Below are 15,901 nucleotides of genomic sequence, written 5' to 3'. Positions count from 1 at the left end.
CTAAGCCTGGAATCTCTCCCCACCTGCTCTTCACCAATCCAAATTAAGTATTTCCACTAAGGCCTAGTTCATCTGCCCTTGAAGGTTTCCACACTGCATGATCCATGAACCTCATGGAATTACTTGTATTCTGACATATGTGTAGTGGTATGTAAGCCTCTCTTAGACTGTTCTGCAGGGGTTTTGGGTTTGGATGTCTTCTGTCAGCCAAACTCTCAGACTCTTAGCTTCCTGGGCCAGGACCAGGCTTGGATGGACTCCCAGGCTGGCCCTCTGGACCCCTGAGTTCTAAGGAGGCCCTGCTGCTGACCCCCGAGCAAATATCTTTCATTGTCCTCACTCAGCAAATACTTATTCATCACCTGCATGTGCCTGGCGTCATTCATAGGCACTGGGGCCACAGGGGAGAATTGTCTCACAGATCTAACATTCTAGTAGAAGAGGCAGTGTGATATTGTGATCTATAATAAGAAATATATATTTGGTCTTTGTCTCCATTTCTGGTTTCTGGCACAGAGCTCCTAATCCCTTGGAATTTCCTAAGTGATAAGAGCTATAAAGGTGCCTTGATATTCATAACAAACCCCTTTCAACCACACCTGGGTTTATGTTAATGAAGTGACTTTTAGAAAGCCCCTAAGGATAGAGGCAGATTGCCAGGGAACCATCTAAGTGATTAGAAGTTTGGAATTTTCCACCCTCTGACCTCTGGGTAGGGGAGGGAGCATGGGGGTTGAATCAATTACCATTAATCAAAGGTTTTAATCACTTTTATGTAATGAAGCCTCCATAAAAACCCAAAGGACTGTGTTTGGAGAACTTCTAGGGTGGTGATCATGTGGAGATTCTGGGAGTGTCGAGGGCTCACAAAAGGCATGGATACTCTGTGCTTTCCTAGCACCTTGCCCTGTGCACCTCTTCCATCTGCCTGTTCCTGAGTTATATCCTATTATGATAAACTGGTAATCTAGTAAGTAAAATGTTTTCCTGAGTTCTGTGAACCACTCTGGCAAATCAGTCAAACTCAAGGAAGGAGGGTCTCTGGGAACCTCCAATCTATAGCCAGAATCTATAGTTGATCTATTGTCAGAAGCACAGCTGACAAACCTGAACTTGTGATTGTCTCCTGAAGTGGGAGCAGTCTTGTGAGACTGAGCCCTTACCCTGTGGGATCAGACGCTCTCATCAGGTAGATGGTGTCATAATTGAGATGAACTGTAGGACACCAGCTGGTGAATTCACACACACACACATATTGGAATCGGTGTCCCATAACAAAGGCAGCCACTAAACAGGACACTCTGGGAACACCACTAAGTCTCTGCTCTCTGGAACACTGTGTTCTCCTGTGGGAATACCAACAAGGCGGGCACAGGAAATGGAGGGGCACGGGCAACCCGGCGGGGAGGGGTGTGCTTGGCTTACTGTAGCTAGGGCTGTTGGAGTGGGCCTCTCCTAGGCAGCCCTGAGCAGAGGCTAAGGAAACAAGCTACACAGATGTCTGGGAGAAGAAACGCCAAGTGCAGGAGAGGGTGGGGTTCCAGGCCCAGAAGATGGGCTAGGTGACTAAGGTCCCAGGGTGGGCTTTTGGAGGGCCTGGAGGATCACGGTGATCATTTTGGCTTTTAGCTGAGTGAGAAGGGAGGCTAGGAAGGGTTTGGGTGGAGGACTCATGTGACTGGACTCAGGTTTTTAAAGATCATCGGCTGGGGCTTCCCTGGTGGTGCAGTGGTTTAGAATCCATCTGCCTGGGCTTCCCTGGTGGCGCAGTGGTTGAGAATCTGCCTGCCGATGCAGGGGACACGGGTTCGTGCCCCCGTCCGGGAGAATCCCACATGCCGCAGAGTGGCTGGGCCCGTGAGCCATGGCCGCTGAGCCTGCGCGTCCGGAGCCTGTGCTCCACAACGGGAGAGGCCACAGCAGTGAGAGGCCCGCGTACTGCAAAAAAAAAAAAATCCATCTGCCAATGCAGGGGACAGGGGTTCCATCCCCAGTCTGAGAAGATCCCACATGCCACGGAGCAACTAAGCCCGTGCGCTGCAACTACTGAGCCTGTGCTCTAGAGCCTGTGAGCCACAACTACTGAGCCCACGCGCCACGACTACTGAAGCCCATACACTCTAGAGCCCCTGCTCCGCAACAAGAGAAGCCACCGCAATAAGAAGCCCACACACTGCAATGAAGAGTAGCCCCTGCTCGCCGCAAGTGGATGGAGAAAGCCCACGCGCAGCAACAAAGACCCAACACGGCCAAAAATAATAAATAAATAAAAATAAAATAAATTTATATAAAAAGAAACAGATCATCGGCTGTTGTGTGAATAGAATGCAGAGGAGTGAGAGCAGCAGAGAGAGGCCGTCAGAAGCCATTGCAGTGACCCTGGACAGGGGATGGTGGCTCAGGTGGGGGTGGCCATGGTGGAGTCTGGGAAGCGGCTACTCAAGCAGAATCTGCTGGTGGCCTGGGCGTGGTGTCTGAAAGAAAGAAGGGAGTTGAGGATGCCTAGCTAAAAACTTGAGTTGCTGAGGCAGGAGGACAGTGTGGGGAGTTGGGGGGAGGGTGCTGCAGGTAGGCACCGGGCCCAAGAGCCGAGGTGCAGGAGGCAGGGGTGCACAGGTGCACACATCCCAGCTTAGCAGGGAGGCCCAGCCAGAGATGTCAGTCTGGGGTCAAAGAGCAGGATGTGGGTGGAGGACAGCGTGGCTGGGAGTGGGATTGGGGCACAGAGGCCAGCGTGCAGGGCTTCACCTGCCTTTGGAAGGGACAGGCCTCTCTAGATTCATTCCAAGGGCAACAGGAAGCCACGGACTGCCCCAAGCAAAGGCATGAGATGAAAGAATCTGATTTTCCCTTTTAAAAGATGGAAGATGGACTTGGAGCCCAGTGGGAGCAAACAAGGCAGTGGATTAAATAGGAGGTGGCTTAGACCCAGGCAATGGATAGACAGTAGAAAAATTGGAAGTATGTCTTCCAGGTACAATATGTCCCTTACATACTGACCTTCAGTTGCAAACTTTCAAAGGTGCGAACGTGTGTTCACGTGTCCAATCATGTAGGTTAGTTCATGTGTCTGGCGTACATTGTTTTTTCCACCACTTTATGCTGGAGGTAGAGAAATATTACTTGGAGAAGGATGTCCCATTCAACATTCTTTTGCTGCTTGACAACGCTCTGGGCCACCCCCATTCATGGATGACTTTCATCCCAATGTCAAAGTAGTGCATCTGTCATCAAATACTGCGTCGCTGATCCAACCTATGCACCAGGGACTTACAGCAACTTTCAAGAAATATTATTTATGTCACACTTTTCATCAGGCAGTAAAGGTGAGTGATGAATCAGGAACAACCTTGTGACAATTTTGGAAGGACTATACTATCTACAAGGCCATAAAAAACATTGACTTTGCTTGTTGTGAGGTTACGGCCGTCACCATGAATGGGGTTTGGAAGAACTTTGCCTGCAATTTGTTCATGATTTTCATGGATTTGGGAAAGTGGATGAGGAGTCCAAAGAGGTCTTCATCAACTTAGTGACCCTCAGCGAGAAGCTGGAGCTAGGTCTGCAAGAGGACGACTTCATTGAACTCCTTGCTGTGCAACATGAGGAGCTTACTAATGAAGACCTGATGGAATTGGGGGCCCAGAGAAAGGGCCCAGAGAAACAAGAGGAAGAAGAAGTAACTGAAGAACCGAAGAGATTCATGACACAGGAAATGGCAAGGGGATTTTCCTTATTTGAGGAGGCACTGCTAGTTTTTGAGGCACAGGACCCGAATGTAGAACAATACACGAAGGTTGCAGCAGCTGTTCAGAATGCCATCCAGTGCTACCATGTAATCTATGATGAGAAAGAAAGAGCTACTACCCAGACATCACTTTTTCAAGAGGGTAGATAGAATTGAATACAGCAAGCAACCAGAACCTGTGCCATCAGTGTCAGGTGTGAGTGAAATTGCAGCTTTCCCTCCGACTCCTGTTGCTGACGATCCTTCAGCTCTACCATCTCCCACCTCCTCTCCCTCCTCCAGTAAGTAACTCTTCTTGCCTGTTCACTTGATGCCAGCCCCTGTATGCCAGCTGTTATACTGCACTACTGTACTTTTCAAGGTACTGTACAGTAAGATTAAAAATGTCTTCTTTATTTTTTGTGTTTGTTTGTTTTTTATGTATTATTTGTGTGAAAAGTATTATAAACCTATTACAGTACAGTACTAGATAGCCGATTGTGTTAGCTGGGTACCTAGGCTAACTTTGTTGGACTTAATAAACAAATTGGACTTACGAACATGCTCTTGGAATGGAACACGTTTGTTTGTAGGGGACTTGCTGTAAAGTTAATTGATTGGCCAACAGGTTGGATGTTTGAATGAGGAAATGAGGTGAATCAACAGGAACACTTAAGAGTTTAGTTAATAACTTGGGGATGAAGGGGAGCAGAGTATTCCACCCTAAAATATGCCACTTTGGCACACTGATTATTTTGAATTAAAGTTACTTGAGAAACAGCCAGTGCAAGAAGGACACTTTGACCCTCGTTTGTCCCCCTGAAATAGGAAATAAATATCCCATGTGAAGATACCCTCCCTGTAACAGGAGGGTAGAAAGCATACTTATCACCAGAAATAGGGAATTTAGGGGAGTTCCCTAGTGGTCTAGTGGTTAGGATTCCGGGCTTTCACAGCCATGGCTTGGGTTCAATCCACGGTTGGGGAACTGAGATCCTATAAGCCGCGTAGTGCTGCCAAAAAAAAGAAAGAAAGAAAGAAAGAAAGAAGGAATTTTAGGACTGAGAAGGCTATATACACAAACCTTTTTACTTCTTCACCGTTTACTCCCTGAGCCCAAACCCCTTTGTCTCATCAATTCTTCACAAATGCATTGTTTCTTTGCCTAAAAGCTGCCTGCTTTGGTCGCTTCTTTGAGTCTCTTTTTTTATGTACAAAAATTACATGTGTTTTTCTCCTATTAATTTATCTTATGTCAGTTTAACTATTAGACCAGCCACAGAACCTAGGAGGAAAGAAGGAAAAGTTTTTCCACCCTTCCACCCTTCCCTTTTCCACCCTTCCACAAGTTTGGGGAAGAAAACACAAAGGTAGCATACCCCATGCTAAGTGTGAGGTGCCTGTTGGACCTCAAACAGGTGCCAAGTAGGCAGTGAGATAGTGAGGTCTCAACATCACAGGAGAGGCCAGCACCAGAGATACAGATCTGGGCAACATCAAAAGAGACCTGTAATTTAGAGCTGTGTGATGAGAAGCTGGCACCTACAGACAGAGCGTAAATAGAGTGTATAGAAGAGACCCTGGTGTGACGTTCTCACTGAACAACATAGAGAATTGGACGAGGCAGTCCTGAAAACTGTGTCCAGCTTTCATGTACCGAGATTCAGCCCCTTTGATGGTGTGATGCTTGCTTAATTAATACTTCTGGACTAAGTGACAATCACATTCTCAACGTTTTAAACTAACAACATTTGTTTAATATTTACTCTGTGACTGCCCCTAATTTTTAAAAAAAAGGCATAAGAGAGTTTGAAATGTGAAGTGTATAAAAGCAGGCACAGATGCTGGCCATTTATTAACAAGGCACAGATGCTGGCATTAATAATGTGATTTTAAATAAATGTTAATTAATTAACATTTATTTAAAAATTATCAAAGTATAGAGCTGTGGAATATTAGGTTAGATTAATTGGTTAATGATAATGTCCCAAATCTCAGAAATGCCAAATTCACCGAGACTCAAGTAATCATTTCTATTTTAGAATGCTTGCCTGTGCACAATTTGTTCTCCTTTTCTCCAAACTAAATTTCTTGTGAAAGACAGATGACACATTTTTTTTATAAGATAACTGTATAGTTGTGCTGGGAAACTGGGGAAAGTATCTTCAGAAGATAGAAAGGGATGCCTGGAGATATAAAGCAGGTGAAAGCGGATTGGTGAAGAAGTCTAATGAATATAAGGGAATGCATTATATAGTCAAGTAGGCAAGGAAGCTTTTCAAAAAGTGTTTTCCAAATATTTCCCCTGGAAAGGTCCCAAATCTGAAGAGAAGGTCTGGGAGCACGAGCCATGCTGGGGCATCTGGGGAGGAAAGGAGGTCCATCATTCCTGCTTTACAAGGGCCAGGGTGCTGCTCTAGACCCCAGGCCCGTTATTTCTACTAGTTGCCCTCACTGCCTGATGCACATGAGGGACCCCTGCTGAGCTTCAAAATCACACCAACACCCAAGTCTCGCTCCAGACCAGTTATATGTGGGTGATTCTACATGCAGGTGGGTTTAGACTCTGGTCTACATCTGCAGTTGTTAAGTATGAACTTATTAAACAGTCAAGAGTCACCAGATCCTTGAGCAGAACTAGTAACATGAGAGAAAGAAAACAACTCCACACAAGTTGTCCTCTCTGAGAGAATACAGAGCCAACACAGAACACAGAATAACATTAAAAATCATTATTATCCTTAAAAAAGATCCCAAAGTCCAGCCCATGTATAGAATTGCCATGAGAAAGAAGCAAATGAGAAACAATAAATTAAAAATAGTAAAAGCTTTGGAGCAAAGGCAGGGCTGGTTACATAGTTTTTAAAAACATAATACACAATGTGAATGTACTTGCTGTCACTGAACTGTACACCATAAATGGCTAAGATGGCAAATGTTATATTTATGTATATTTTATCATAATTTAAAAAAAATAATAGAGGGGAAAAATTAGTAATCTGGATGGTAAACTGAGGAAATCTTTTAGAATGCAGGGCATAAAGATGAAGAAATGAAAACAGCAGAGAAGAGGCTAGGAATGTGGAGGATGGATGCAGAAAATTCCCTCCCAGATGCCTGTGCTAATGGTTGACAAGGTAAATTGGACCAACACTTCAGAGGACATCTAGAAAAAATGGACAAAACATTAATAGAAAATCTGTTTGGAAGCATCAGAGAGTGAACAAAAAGCAAAGGTAATGAGGCCAGGACCCAGAAGGAGGAAGACATCAGAGAGCAGAGTCCAGCGTCTGGGACAGGACTCTGCAGGCCCCTCTCCCTAGCAGCCTGTCTTGTCCCCTCCCTGCTGTGACTCACGCCTGATGTGCTGTTTGTGGGCGCTCTTCTGCAGCTCAAGACCTGAGTTCCACCAGGCCGGGCTTGGGGGCTGCTTGGTCACTGCTGCCACGCGTCCTGGTGCCAGGAGAGTGCCTCACAGGGCTGCCTCTGGAACATACTCAGCTGATAAACATTTACCTTCCTCACGTGATGGAAAAACTGCAAAACTCTTCCACGGGAGGCAGATTTGAATACAGATTTCTATATTAGTCAAATTGATATTCAACTGTCCTGGCAATTAAATGCATTGTCAGACATTCAAAAATTCAGAGAGGCAGCCATTCATGCTTGTTTTCTGAACAAAAAAAAAATGTAGCTTACTATTTGTGGTAATATATCTATAAAATGAACATAACTGCCTTTATATATTAGTGTTATTTTTCTACTTTCTACAATTAGAAAATATAAACTAGAATAAGTGACTCAGGAATAAGAAAACTTTTATTCTTATGGAATTATAGTTGATTTACAATGTAGTATTAGTTTCAGATTATTTTCCCTTATAGGTTATTACAAAATGTTGTGTATGGTTCCCTGTATACAGTAGATCCTTGTTGGTTACCTATTTTATATATAGTAGTGTGCATATGTTAATCCAAGATTCCTAATTTATCCCTCCCCCCTTCCACTTTGGTAACCATGAGTTTGTTTTTCATGCCTGTGAGTTTTGTAAATAAGTTCATCTGTATCATTTTTCTTCGTTCCACACATATAATATTTGTCTTTCTCTGTCTGACTTATTTCACTTAGTATGACAGTCTCTAGGTTCATCCTTGTTGCTGCAAATGGCATTATTTCATTCTTTTTTATGGCTGAGTAATATTCCATTGTGTATATATATATATATATATATATATACACATACATACATACACACCTCATATCTTGTTTATCCATTCATCTGTCTATGGACATTTAGGTTGTTTCCATGTCTTGACTATTGTAAATAGTGCTGCTATGAACATTGGGATGCACGTATCTTTTCAAATTAGAGTTTTCTCTGAATATATGCCCAGAAGTGGGATTCCTGGCTCATATGGTAACTCTTATTTTTAGTTTTTTAAGGAACCTCCATACTGCTCTCCATAGTGGCTGCACCAATTTACATTCCCACCAACAATATAAGAGGGTTCCTTTTTTTTTTTTAATTTATTTACTTATTTTTGGCTGTGTTGGGTCTTTGTTGCTGCGTGCAGGCTTTCTCCAGTTACACCGACCAGGGGCTACTCTTCGTTGCAGTGTGCAGGCTTCTCATTGCAGTGGCTTCTCTTGCTGTGGAGCACGGGCTCTAGGTGTGTGGGCTTCAGTAGTTGTGGCTCGCAGGCTCAGTAGTTGTGGCTCACGGACTCACTCTAGAGTGCAGGCTTAGTAGTCATGGCACATGGGCTTAGTTGCTCCAGGGCATGTGGGATTTTCCCGGACCAGGGCTCGAACCCGTGTCCCCTGCATTGGCAGGCGAATTCTTAACCACTGCGCCACCAGGGAAGCCCAGAGGGTTCCTTTTCTCCACACTCTCTACAACACTTATTATTTGTAGATTTTTTAATGATGGCATTCTGACTGGTGTGAGGTGATACCTCATTGTAGTTTTGATTGGCATTTCTCTAATAGCTAGCATTGTGGGATCTTCCCGGACCGGGGCACGAACCCGTGTCACTTGCCTCAGCAGGTGGACTCTCAACCACTGCACCAACAGGGAAGCCCTGCCTAATTTTTTATTGGGTTCTTTTGTTTGTTTTTTGATATTGAGCTGTATGAGCTGTTTGTATATTTTGGAAATTAATCTCTTGTCGGTTGCATGGTTTGCTAAGAAAACATTTTGAATAGATTAACCAGCACCAGAAGATCTTGAAAGTGTCCTCAGAAATCCATCCTCCAAAAGCACCCAATGGAGAACATTTGACAAATTCTGCTGAAACTTCAAATAGTTTAGTTTTAAATTGTATTCATAATATAGTATAGAAAGATATTGAGACCCTCTCAATTTGTTCTACAAGGCTAGCAAAACCCCCATTAAAATCAGAACGTGTAATTGTGAAGGAACCGTTTATAGTTTATTTATAGTTTATTACCCTATAGTAATATGTATAGGTATAAATATTGGAAAAGAAAAAGGCACAATTTATCACTCTTTGCAACATCATGGCTTGTATCCAAGAAAGTGGTTAGTAATATGGTTAGTAATATCACCAATGGCAAGATGAAGACATACAATCAGTAGGTTTCTCATATACAACCAAAAGCCAATTGGAAAATGTAATGAATCAACCAACGGGCCTCATTTTTAGAATAAATATAAAATACCTAATGAAAAGCAATTAAAAATCTGTTTGGACTGTTTGCAAATAAGCATAACAACCCCCGACAATAGCAGCAGTAACGTCTAACCTTTGGGGAGCAGGTAATACCTGATCGGTGTGTGCTGATCACTTTATAGCCTTTATCTCCATCATCCTGCCCTGAGGCAGAAGGATTTTTATCCCAATATTAGAGATGAGGAAAATGTGAACACGTGGCTGGTGAACATGACATTTTACTGAGGTGATAAAGGAAGATCTAAATAAAGATAGAAGTATGTCGTGTCCCTGGGTGCACCTCTCAGATTAACCTGTTGATTTTGTGCATTTTCCAAACTAATTGCAACTGGATTTTTTTTTCAACTTGACAAATTGAATATAAGTAACTGAAGAATAAATGGAGATAAATATGAAAAAATTTTGGAGATAAGAAATTAATAACATACTGCATTGACAAAAATTAAGAAGCCAAACAATACTTAAGGCTTTTGAGAATGTGGACTAGATGGAACTTTTATTTTTTACTCAGTAATTTTTAAAATTTAAGTATAGTTAATTTACAATGTTGTGTTAGTTTCAAGTGTACAGCAAAGTGATTCAGTTATATATATGTATATACATATTCTTTTTCAGATTTTTTTCCATTTATAGTTATTACAAGATATTGAATATAGTTCTCTGTGCTATACAGTAGGTCCTTGTTTTTTATCCATTTTATAGGTAATAGTTTGCATCTGCTAATACCAAACTTCTAATTTATCTCCCCTCCTCTCCAACTATTCCCTTTAGTAACCATAAGTTTGTTTCCTCTGTGAGTCTATTTCTGTTTTGTAAACAAGTTCATTTGTATCTTCTTTTAGATACCATATATAAGTGGTATCATATGGTATTTGTCTTTCTCTGTCTGACTTACTTTACTTAGTATTATAATCTCTAGGTCCATCCATGTTGCTGTAAATGGCATTATTTCATTCCTTTTTATGACTAATATTCCATTGTATATATGACCACATCTCCTTTATCCATTCATCTGTCGATGGACATTTAGGTTGCTTCCATGTACTGGCTATTGTAAATAGTGCTGCAATGAACATTGGGGTGCATGTATCTTTTTGAATTATGATTTTCTCTGGGTATATGCCCAGGAGCGGGGTTGCTGGATCATATGGTAGTTCTATTTTTAGTTTTTTAAGGAACCTCCACACTGTTCTCCATAGTGGCTGCACCAATTTACATTCCCACCAACAGTGTAGGAGAGTTCCCTTTTCTCCACACCCTCTCTAGAAGAAACTTTTAAACTTCACCAGTGGAAGTATGAATTGGTATACCCATTTCAGTTAGTGTTTTGGTGTTTCATCTGAAAGTTGAACATTCAAAGTCCTTAAATCTTAGCACCCCCATCTCTAAGAATCAGCCCAAAGAAACATTGCCCGTGAACACTTCCATTGTAAATGGTGTGTTTGTTCACAGTTGGAGTGACTTGTTCCACCACTGCCTGTGGACAGGAATACAGTCACAAAGTAAAAAATGTGTGGGGCTATGAAAATGAATAAACTGCAGGTACATGCAACAAAGTGAAGAAATCTTGGAAGCCTAATGTTCAGTGAAATAGTAAGTCCTAGAAGATTACATACAGAACAACACTGTTCTTACACAGCACAAATATGAGTAATACTGAGCTAAATATTATTCAGCACATTTTATATGTGATAAACCAATTTCTTAGAAAACGAAACTAGTGCTTACCATGCAATTCAGCAATTGCCCTCTTAGGCATTTATCCCCAATAAATTAAAACTTACATTCACACAAAACCTGTACACAAATGTTCACAGCAACAACTTTATCCATAAAATCTAGAAACTAGAAACAAACCAAATGCCTGTAACAGGTAAACGGATAAACAAATGATGGTACATCCACTTCATGGAATTAACCACTGAGCAAAAAAATAAATGAGCTATTGATGCACACAACAGCTTGGATGGATCTCAAAAGAATTATGCTTAGTGAAAAAAAGGGCCAACCTCAAAAGGTTACATACTAGAGTTTGGGCCTTTTGAGTAGGATCTCCCCGTTCTCCTTGCTGAGCCTTGCAATAAACCTTTCTCTGCTAAACAAACAAACAAACAAAAACCCAAACAAACAACAACAACAACAAAAGTTACATACTGTGTGATTCCATTCCATTTTTGAGATGATGAAATACTAGAGATGGAGAGCCAGTGTGGTTGCCAGTGGTTTGGGAGGGAGAAAAGAAGGGAAGTGGCTGTGGCTATAAAAGTGTATCCCTAGGGGTCCTTGTGATGGACCTGTTCTGCATCTTGACAGTAGCAGTGATAAGATGAATCTACACATGAAACAGAATTGCATAGAACTAAACACATGCACATACATACACACACATGAGTGCACGTAAAACATGAGTGCATGGTGAAATTTGAATAAAGTTAATAAATTTTATTCATGTTAATTTTCTGGTTGTGATATTGTACCATAATTATACAAGATGTTAACGCTGAAGAACATTCAGTGAAGGGTATAGTAGAGCTCCGTGTATTATTTCTTACAATTGCATATGAATCTACAATTATCTCAAAATAAAACTTTTTGAAAATGCAGACATTAAAAAAAAAAGCAGGGTGAAATGATAAATATCAAAGGGAGGCAGGGGGCTGTGATGAGGACAGGACACACTAGTAGATGTAAGTTATTAGGAGTAGACTGTTTCCTGTGCTGTATCCAGGGGCCCCAGTGAGCCCCATCTCCTGGTGTTCGAGGATACTGAGGACATGACAATGTGTTATTCTAGGCTTGGTCAGAAGATACTGCCGTTTCTGCCTCCATTCTCTTGGATCACTTGTTCTGGAGGAAGCCAGCTGCTAAGCTGGAGGGCACTCACACCGCCCGATGGGAGATCCACACAGTGAGGAGCTGAGGTCTCCAGGGCCATGAAAGACCCCATACCAGAACCACCAGCTAACCTCTCCTGAATTCCTGATCCACAGAAACTGGGATATAATAAATGATGGCTGTTGTTTTAAGCCACTAAGTTTTGGGGTAATTTGTTTCACAGTAATAGATAACTACTATTTAAGTATATCATCATACTTTGTAACAAACATATCTAACATAGAGTTTATATGTCAAATGATATATTTAAAAGGTGGGACACACACACACAAACACTGTAAATTGAAATGTAAAAAAAGGGATATATCATACTTTACATCAATTAAAGCTATAATTTCTGGTTTTCATGAATTAATGTATAACTGGTATAAAAATAGAGCCCAGTAACAAATTTCTGTATTTATGGAAATTTAGTCTATGATATATGAAGAGTTTTAAATCAATTGAGGAAAGGAAGAACTATTCAATATATTATATTGGAAAATTTGACTAGGGAAAAGAGTCTAATCTCACAGCATAAATTAAAATAAATTCTAGTTGGATTAACTATTTAAACTTTATAAAGGAAAAATATCATAAAAATATATACTATCTTTAAGATGTTGGAGTGGAAAGAACTTCCTAAACAACAAAACCCAGAAGCCATAAAGAACAAGATCAACTGTATAAGTGAATACTTCTGTACTATAAAAGCCTAACATATAACATATAAAAGGTAAATAACATTTCAAGAGAGAAAAGGTATGTCCATACTATGCATACTAGGTAGCCATTTTAAAAAAATGAGGTAGAATTGAATGCGCTGGTGAAGGATATCTATACATTAATGCGTGAAAGAGGGAAGTTGGAAAAGAATATGTGTAGTAATGATATGTGCTATATCTCATTTATTGGATGTGAACAAAGCGTAGAGCAATATATCCCTGTATGAGTTTGCTGGGGCTGCTGTAAAAAAGTATCCCAAACTGGGGTACAGAGATGTATTATCTCACAGTCTGGCAGAAATGTATTATCTCACATAATGAGATATGTATTATCTCACAGTCTGGAGCCTGAAAGCCCATCATCAAGGGGTCAGCAGGGTTGGCTCCATCTGAGGGCCATGAGGGAGAATCTAGTCCTGGCTTCTCTCCCAGCTGCTGCTGGTTTGCTGGCCATCTTTGGCATTTCTTGGCTTGTAGATCTCTGCCTTCATCTTTACATGGTGTTCCCCTTGTGTGCACGTTTGTCTCCAAACTTCCCCTTTTTATAAAGACACCAGTCATATTGGATTTGGGCCACCCTCTCCAGTATGACCTCATCTTAATTAATTACACTGCAATGACTCTATTTCCAAATAATATTCTTAATTTGTTAATATTTTTTAAAACGCAAATGATTGTTTAAGCAAACATTATACCAATTTATTGTGAGCTTTATAACAACTGAATTTAAAATATATGACAAAAATAGCACAAAAAGGAGAAGTTAAATGGAATTACATTATCACTACAACCTCCAGGTATTAAAAGAGTAATGAAGAAACATTGCAAATAACTTTATGCCAATATAGTCAACAGATTAGATGAAGTGAATAACTTCAAGAGGAATAGGAAATCTGAATATCTCTATGTCAACATTTTTTTTTTACTTTTCTTGAATAAATCCTGTTTATTTAGAAAACTAATAACCTAGCATATCACCTGACGAACAATAGCTTTTGCTTTCTGCTGAGTGGAACATCATTGTAATTAGGGTGGTGACACTTAACCTTTTTTCAGGCACAAAAGGGCTGATACCACTTTTCATAGACACATTTTCTCAAATCAGAAAGAAAGATTGAACTCCTGTAATAGCCCAGCAGCATTGCCATTATCCTCACCATTTCTTTGTGCTTTGTTTTTTGTGTTTTTTTTAATTTTTAAATTTAATTTTATTTATTTTTTTATACAGCAGGTCCTTATTACTCATAAATTTTATACACATCAGTGTATACATGTCAATCCCAATCACCCAATTCAATACACCACCCACCCCACACGCCCCCCGCCACTTCTCCTCTTGGTGTCCATAAGTTTGTTCTCTACATCTGTCTCAATTTCTGCCCTTCAAACCAGTTCATCTGTATCATTTTTCTAGGCTCCACATATATGTGTTAATATACGATATTTGTTTTTCTCTTTCTGACTTACTTCACTCTGTATGACAGTCTCTACACCCACCCACGTCTCAACAAATGACCCAATTTCATTCCTTTTTATGGCTGAGTAATATTCCATTGTATATATGTACCACTTCTTCTTTACCCATTCGTCTGTTGATGGGCATTTAGGTTGCTTCCATGACCTGGCTATTGTAAATAGTGCTGCAATGAACATTGGGGTTCATGTGCCTTTTTGAATTATGATTTTCTCTGGGTATATGCCCAGTAGTGGGATTGCTGGATCATATGGTAATTCATTTTTCAGCTTTTTAAGGAACCTTCACACTGTTCTCCATAGTGGCTGTATCAATTTACATCCCCACCAACAGTGTAGGAGGGTTCCCTTTGCTCCACACCCTCTCCAGCATTTGTTGTTTGTAGATTTTCTGATGATGCCCATTCTAACTGGTGTGAGGTGATACCTCATTGTAGTTTTGATTTCAATTTCTCTAATAATTGGTGACGTTGAGCAGCTCTTCATGTGCTTATTGGCCATCTGTATGTCTTCTCTGGAGAAATGTCTATTTAGATCTTCTGCCCATTTTTGGATTGGGTTGTTTGTATTTTTAATATTGAGCTGCATGAGCTGTTTATATATTTTGAGGATTAATCCTTTGTCCATTGATTTGTTTGCAAATATTTTCTCCCATTCTAATGGTCGTCTTTTCCTCTTGTTTATGGTTTCCTTTGCTGTGCAAAAGCTTTGAAGTTTCACTAGGTCCCATTTGTTTATTTTTGTTTTTATTTCCATTACTCTAGGAGGTGGATCAAAAAAGATCTTGCTGTGATTTATGTCAAAGAGTGTTCTTCCTATGTTTTCCTCTAAGAGTTTTATAGTGTCCAGTCTTACATTTGGGTCTCTAATCCACTTTGAGTTTATTTAACCCATTTTGAGTGTATTTTTGTGTATGGTGTTAGAGAGTGTTCTAATTTCATTCTTTTACATGTGGCTCTCCAGTTTTCCCAGCATCACTTATTGAAGAGACTTTCTTTTTTCCAATGTATATCCTTGCCTCCGTTGTCATAGATTAGTTGACCTTAGGTGTGTGGGTTTATCTCTGAGCTTTCTATCTTGTTCCATTGATCTATGTTTCTGTTTTTGTGCCAGTACCATATTGCCTTGAGTACTGTAGCTTTGTAGTATAGTCTGAAGTCAGAGATCATGATTCCTCCAGCTCCGTTTTTTCCCCTCAACACTGCTTTGGCTATTCGGGGTCTTTTGTGTCTCCATACAAATTTTAAGATTTTTTTGTTCTAGTTCTGTAAAAAATGCCATTGGTAATTTGATAGGGATTGCATTGAATCTATAGATTGCTTTGGGTAGTAGAGTTATTTTCACAATGTTGATTCTGCCAATCCAAGAACATGGTATACTTCTCCATTTGTTTATGTCATCTTTAGTTT

Source organism: Neophocaena asiaeorientalis, unplaced genomic scaffold (assembly GCF_003031525.2).
Source record: "Neophocaena asiaeorientalis asiaeorientalis breed wild unplaced genomic scaffold, Neophocaena_asiaeorientalis_V1.1 scaffold595, whole genome shotgun sequence".
Classification (NCBI taxonomy): Eukaryota; Metazoa; Chordata; class Mammalia; order Artiodactyla; family Phocoenidae; genus Neophocaena; species Neophocaena asiaeorientalis.
Note: the sequence above shows the minus strand (reverse complement) of the source record.